The sequence below is a fragment of the Pipra filicauda genome, unplaced genomic scaffold, assembly GCF_003945595.2.
Source record: "Pipra filicauda isolate LSUMZ 115617 unplaced genomic scaffold, ASM394559v2 scaffold197_size1571708_pilon, whole genome shotgun sequence".
Taxonomy (NCBI): Eukaryota; Metazoa; Chordata; class Aves; order Passeriformes; family Pipridae; genus Pipra; species Pipra filicauda.
This window is the reverse complement of record NW_024104306.1, coordinates 354455-362276: the sequence shown is the minus strand read 5'-3', so window position 1 is coordinate 362276 and position 7822 is coordinate 354455.

Genomic DNA, 7822 nt, shown 5'->3' with positions numbered 1-7822 from the left:
AGGCAGCTGGAACAGCCACAAAAACTAAGATGTTTTGTATTTAATGATTTAATCAATTTTTCTCCCTGTTCTCTCTCTACAGAGAGGAAAGAGGACCATGTGCACAGAACTGCACGCAACAAACATTGGTGGAATAGAAGCTGTGAGAATAAAGAAGGGTAAAAGGAAGATAAAGCAGTATCCAAATGAAAAGATTCAACTAGTGAGAGATCATGATGTATTGAAAGGGAGTTATCCCCTTGAGTGAGAAATTTACTCCGAACTTGAAGAACGACAAATATTTAAGCAACGTGCATGAAAGAAAGATTTTGTCCATAATGTGATCTTTCAAAAATGAATGAAAAGGTTGCTGCTTTTAAGTATAACTTCAGTTCTCATGAGTAGTTCTACTAGTCTGATGCTTGCAAATTGGTAACCTAAATGAAGGTAATAGACACCAAAGGCTGACTCTATAGCAATTTTTAGCCTTTTTCCTTCTATTTTACTAAAATTGTTTATTTAATTTTATTCCACCAATCTATGAAAAGTAACCAGCTTTTATTGTTAGTTAAGTAGTATATTTACCTCATCAAAGTCCTTGTTAGCAGGATTTTGGTAAAGAAGAGAATCCAAACATAATCAGAGAGTTATCCAAGTGGCCTTCATTTGGGTAGATGATCCGAAAAGGTTAAGAGTAATCCTCAACTATCTCACCTGTGCACTTGCCATATGGTGGAAGCTCTGCTGCTAATATTAACTCTGCAGTTTCACTACCATTCCCTAATATCTGAGTTTTTCTACAGCCTCTTTACAAAACTGAAGGTAAGAGTTTACACCACATACAGAAGAATGGCCTGGTGACTTCAAAAGAACCAACAAACATTCCAGTTAGATTTCTGCAGTGAGTTTCCTCCAAGAGGACATGAAGCAATTTCCATCCCATCCCCTCATAGATACTGCCTGTCATTTGACATTCAACTCAGGAGAGCTGAAGGCATTCCAAGTTTGGAAACTCGTAAAGCCGTGGGTCAGGTTGCACAATATAGCGTTTGACAAGAATCATTTTAATGAGCAGATATCCTTAAGGTATGCTACATATTTAAAGTCAGAGTATGTGTTGCACAAGCTTATTACATAGAGCTTTCATTGTAGCAAGTGCAACCAGCATTCTTGGAGTGCCAGTGTTTGCTTTTACTTAGGCTTAGCTAAGACAAAATCCCACAGACATTTGTTTTTGAAGTACTATCCTCGATAGTACATTCTCTTGCAATAAAAATAACCTTTGTCAAATGTTCTAAAGGAACAGAATCATCTCTTCTATAAAGCTATGCACTTTTTTCAGGCATGTAACCAACCAAACTTTTAATATATGAATTCCTATTTCTCTAATGTCTAGATTTCTTTCTGTGATGCAGGTGCCATCAGTTCTCTTTCTTTGAAAAAAACCTTCCACCTTCAAAACAATTGAAGCTTTAATTCAACAATGTAGTCTCATAAGATTATTCAGTATTCTCTGTAGACAGGAAGTAAAATCTACTGATTACACTTTCTAGAGAGGATGACTTTTATTTCATAAATATTATCCATTAAACTAGCTGATGTGGGGTATTTTGTGTGTGGATTAACTTCCCCCCTCCCCAAGTCCACTTCAAGAAGTTACAGGGACAAGGGAATGCAAAGAAAGAAGGAAAACAGAACAATTTAGGAGCAGTAGCATGTTCAGATGGTGTCAGTTGCCAAAGTTCAGTTTTAAACAGAAGCATGAGAGCCAAGTCTTCAGAGTTCCTGGCACACCTAACATTGATTAAACCTCATTGGGAATGCAAGGCCAGTAGTCATAACTGGCATTCCTGCTTCTGCAAGGTAGGGAGGATCACAAATAGCTTAGTTCATGAAAAGAGATACCAGTATGTGTCCAGAAGAAAATGAATTCTCTTTCCTGCTGAATCAGCCACCTTATCGCTGCAGAGCTGAATTAGCAACAATTGACTTCTGCAACTGAATTAATCCCAGCTCTCCAGGAATTAGAATCATGAAACAGCGAGGAGTCACTGCCACCCTGTTACCACCATCTGAGTTACTGGAAGTTATGAGACCATGCTAGTTCTTATTGCAGGCAGATCTATGATGAAGCTCCTCCTCACTAGAGAAGTAATCCCCTGAGGTGTAGGTAGCCTTGCATCTGGAAAACCTCACCAGAACAAAAACAAGGGAACCCAGTCCTTCCCAGAGAAGGAGAAAAGACACACAGCTGCCCAAGTACTGTCACTTCTTCACCTGATGTTAGATCCTGTGTCTCAGCATCAGGAAGCAGCAGAACCTGAAAAGTAAAACTGTCATATTGGTCAACTGAGGTGAAAAAGAACAGTGTGGCAGGGAACAAAGACAGTTCTGCATGTGGCCATATCCTTGCTGTTTAGGAGATCAGGACTAAGCAGCACTGCAGAGTTGCTTTCATGGCATTATGGGACTTACAGAACATGATTCTGACTTATCAGGAGGAGCAAGAATGAGCTGCAGTTGCTGTATCAGTATCAGCAGAGTTCAGGAAACCTAATCCTGAATGAAGAGGGTCAAGATAGGGTAACATTGCAGGATACCTGCAGTAACACCCATAGAATTATCAAATTAAGGTAACAGGGTAAGGATTAGAGGAATAGAATAAGTGTTTTTAGAGCTGAGTAAAACTGAGAGATGCATTGCAAAGAAGTGTTTAAAAGGAAACACCACTACATCCCCCCAGGTAATTTTCCTTTTTTCTGCAACAGCCTAGTCAACCTCCTTCTGTTGGTAAGTAAAATTGCCTCCTGCAGAAAGAAGAAACAGCAAAACACAATCCACAGCTCAGGTTCCACAGGGAATCTCTAGTGCTGAACAGACCTTACAGTCATCAATCCTTATTGGCCACCAATATCTCCTTTGAATCACAATTCTTTTCAAATGCCTGAAAGCAGCTGAGAAGGAAAGAATGGGTGTGCCAGCCTGGTAGTCATGCTTCAAGAAACAGAGAAAGTTTTCAGGAGAAAATGAGAACAAAATCAGATTAAATAATCAAACAAAGGTCACAGCCAGAAGGAAATGCGCAGTGCATCTTTCATGCAGGGTACGGTGGCAAGGCTGTAAATATGTAAATATGTAAATACTGTTACTGGTATCTGTAATACATAGAGACACCATCAGGCAAACAAGGTCCTGTCATCATCTCTGGCACACAGGGAAAACAGGGTAACGCTGTGAAAGAGGAATACTAGTTTTCATACTTCTACTCTCACAAATGTGCTACATGTTATTTGACAAATACCAATGACCAAGACTTAAGTTCTCGTTCAGGTAAATCTAGTAAAAATATACAGTTGCTTGTTCTCACTAAAATATAGAACTTAATGTCCTCCAGCAGAGGTCACCTGGACTTTGAAGCAGGGCATAAATAGTAAGAGAATAATGCTACACACTTGTTGCTTCCCCTGAGAGGACAGAGAAAGAAAGGGCTAGAAATTTGACTCAGCTGTGAATTCTGGTGAACCACTACTTTTACTCAGAAAGGTGAATTTTCTAACAAGAATTCTTTGCAATTACCTCCTTGCCTTGAATGAGTTCTCATGATAAAGCTTAAAAGTTGTCAAAATGCTCATCTTGGCAGTTTGAAACACAATTCATTATCTTAGTTTGGGACAGAACTGCTGCTCACTTAGTATTTTGCATCTGGTTTGAGAATCAGGTTTAATTAACATGCATAGAATTCCATTTTACTGGTTAATCTGATCCAAACCCAAGAAATATTAATAAGTTGGGTCTGTAGCCATGAAGATTTTGCTGAAGAACCAGATTTAATGGGATTTTAAGGGGGAAAGAAATCATGTTATTTTAGTAGATGCAAGATAATCACAGTTTAAGAATGCTCAAGATAATCTGTGAACTTACAGGTTTTGTGCTGATACTTAAAAAAAAAAAAGTCCTATGGCCTTTAAGAAATCCCGTTTAACTAAACCGTTTTGTTAATCGTTATTTATTTTTTTTTTTTTTTTTTAAAGCTACTTCTGCTATATGTTACATCTAAATGGATTATAATAGAAGGAAATTCAATTACTTTGGTCCTCCTTGGCAGGACTTGGTGTAACTGTCAGTCCTGCTGCACCGCACGTACGGCCACGGCGGCGTTTTGTGCTGTGCAATGCAGCACTCTGCAGAAATTCCTGATTCAGTGCTGAATTAGCTGGCTCCAGGGCTGCACACGCCGAGGTGGGAACGCTGCCACGATAACTGGAGTGTCGCTGGCCCCAGCTATGCAGACCCTAATCCACAGGTAGTTTGGGAATTTCTAAGCAGCACCATACTGTGCTGGTTTGCAAACATTTTAAGATGCTTGAATACCAAATAATGGTGCATTTCTTTTCTTTTGTTCTGCTCCTTTATTTTTTGTTGTTTGTTTGTTTTGACCCGCATTAAATTTATGGGTGGATGGCACCTCAGATACTGCTAAAAGGAGTGAAGAAGACGTAAAATTTTTCTAACCCTTTCCCTCCTCTAGCACTTCTTTTATTTTCTCAAAAGTTTTTAGTGTCAGCACTGAATTCTTTTCCATAACTACAGAATAAAAAAACCCATTAAAAATATAATACCATTATAGTCCCAAGAAAATTGGCAGGAGAAGCTAAGTAGCATTTTTGGAAGACAATGAGATACCAAATTGATAGAGCTCTAGAAAAGTTATTGAATAAATTATCCATGTGCAAGCTATTGCTTTCTTCTCCTACTTTCAGTTGTGTACCAAGGCAGCTTCAAAGACTAAGATCATGGGCAAATGACTGAAGAATTTTAGATAAGAGTGGGAAAACTAAAATGAAAATAGTCTTTGCTGAGAAATGAACTGAGCAAACATCTGTAACTCAGATTTTTAACAACACTGCATGAAAACAAAGTACAGAGCACTAGCACTTTGGGGAATCACAAAGTAGAGAGGCTCTGAAGTCCTCTGAAGTCCAAAAGGCAACTAACTTAATTTATTTTTTTTCCCTTCCAGGCTTGATTGAAAATTGATTAGTGATACTGAATAGTAACCATCTTTTAAAATTAGCCAAATCTGGTCTCTAAAGTGTCCAAAAAGTAACAAGAAGAAACAAATCAGCATTTAATGATCATATTTATTCAAAAATTGTAGGCTAAGTACCACCAAGTTATCAAATGCTTTAGGTAATTTATGGAAAAACATTGCTCAAGTTTACCTATTTTCTTCTTTGATTTGTTAAATAATTTGACTTTGACTGAAAGTTACTTTAGAAAAGTATTTAGCCCCGATTTGGAGATAGCAACATTTTGAAAGCTTTATGTTCAGCTAAGCTACTCTCCTTCTAATTTTATGTTCTCCAGGTTAGGAAACAAATCTTTGAAATGTGGCAAATTAATTATGCCGGAGAAAACACAGTCTGCCTTCAAAGAGTTGTTTCGTTGACATACAGGTTACCAGGATTCAGCTATAATGATTATAAACTTGAAATATGCATTGCTAGGCTTTTGAATTAGAATACAATTACTGTATTTCTTAAGATTCTAGGCTGCCCAGCCACTTCACAGTGCTACCACATCTTATGTTCATACATTGTGGATGAAACCACAGAGGGAACGGGTCATAAAAACCATAAACCTGGCCCCAGCAATGAGTCCCGTTTCCATCCTTCAGAAGGCCCAGGCAAACAATTGCAAATTATGCAGTTGCAATGTCTGGGAAGCAATTATTTTTAACTGAAAGTGAAAAATTCACCATTTCCTGAAAAAAAGAAACCTACTTCACCTGTGAAAGGGATAGGAAGAAGGAGAGAGATTAATAAGCAGTTTCTTAACTGGTGTGAATTGGCACAGCAGTGATGTGCACATTCCCTGATGCAGCGTCACAGGGCTCTGTGTTTTCTTTCTACAGGAAAGAAAGCAGCAAGTGGCTGCAAGTAAGATGAACATAAGCCTGGAAAGTTTCTACAGACAATTATGAAAATGTAGTTTGGTCACAGAATAACTGAAATTACTCCTTTTTTTTCCTTTTTTTTTTTTTCCCCTTCAAGAGACTCACATGATGAGCTGTGCAGCAAACATCAGCAGAATGCCAGGAACAGTCACTGTATATCCAAATTTGGCTAATAAACCAGCATAAAGCATGTCAGAAAGGTGATGCATAATTTACTAAAGACAGAATTTGTTCAGTTTCCCTCTGCGTGCTGTTAATTCCATTGGAAGAGATGGTGTGGATGCCTGGAGACTTCCTTTAGCTGTGCAAATATACAACTATTTCATTTTTAAGTGGCTTTAGGGGCTGGCAAGCTAACAAAGTTTGCAAAGGTGTAAGGAAAAGAAAGAAGACTTTTTCAGTATCTATGCCTGCTCTTCAGTATAGGATTTAGAGGGTTTCACCCCTTACTATCCATATGTCATTACTGAGACAGTAGGAGACTTTACACTCTGGAAAACTTGTAATATCTTTCTAATTTTTCCCAACTCCAGGGCTGGACATGACTTGAGATTCAAGATAATTTGAAGAAACCTGAACCCTGATATTATCCATTATAGGTTTTGATCATGCTCTTCTCTTTCTGCAAACCATCAGCTTTACATAAAGGAAAGACTGAATCTCAGATGCCATGGAGATTCAAGGTAATTTCTCCATTTCAGAATGTATTGTTCAGTAGGATCACAGCTCAACTTATCTATAGATGGAGTGAAAAATTAGTTATTAACTGGAAGCATAAATCCACCTGGAAAAAAAAATCTGTATCAGTCAAACAAACAAATAACTCTGCTATTAAATGGAAAACGTTGGTAGCAAAACGTAGCAGTGCTTGAAATAATTTTCCATTGTTACTTATAGACTTCAAGTTTGGGTTTTTTTTCAGTAAAAAACTGATCCCAGGTAGCTTTAAGGCAGCTGAGAATCCATCAAATATTTTAAAATCCATAGTAATCTGAGGTGTATTGACTTCAAAACCTGGCTATAAACATCCAAAGGGAAAATTACTTACCAATATGCCACATAAATATATGTGATCTCTAGTTGAGGTCTAAGAAAGATGAAGTTGACTGGTAAACCATTAAATAATTTGCATACAAGGTGTCCTTTAAGTACATCTGTAATGATCTATCTCATTTAAAAGCAAAGCATTCACAAGTAATTAGAGAAATCTACGAAGTTTATTTGTACAAAAAACCTCAACATGACTCTGAAGAGCGGACAAGTCTTTAAGGTGGTCCTTCGAAGAGGCCCAGAGAATTGTCAGTGTATTTTCAGAATGACAGCAATGTGATTTTGACTATGGTATCTTCTAGGACAGTGAGAAAAGGGGACTTTACAGTATGTATGCTGTATATTCCAGTGTATGTACACACTTTCCAGGAATATACCTGTACATGTGGATATACATTTCCCCATTTCCAAGTTGGCAATAGGACATTTTTACTCTTGCTACAGAAAACACAGACCAGGAAGGTCTATAAAGCCTTCAACAGAATCCAGACAGACCTGGCTCTGGATCACACTCACCCAGTGTGACTGGGGACAGCGACTACCCCCGAGTGACCCGGCAGCGGGGGCTTGCGAGGCACCCATCGCCCCGACAGCCTCCAGCCCGTAGAGCATCGGGCCGTACACCGGGTACCTGCGCTGCGCTCTGGGTACCTGTGCGGTACCGCTCCAGCGGGCAGGGATGGGGCAGGAGGGAATGGGGCAGGGGTTGGGGCTGTAGCTGGGGGGGCTGGGGAAGGGGAAGGGGCTGTGGCTGGGGGGGCTTGGGCTGGGGAAGGCATTGGGGCTGGCGGAGCTGGGGAAGGGTCTGGGGCAGGGTCTGGGTCTGGGGGCGGCGCG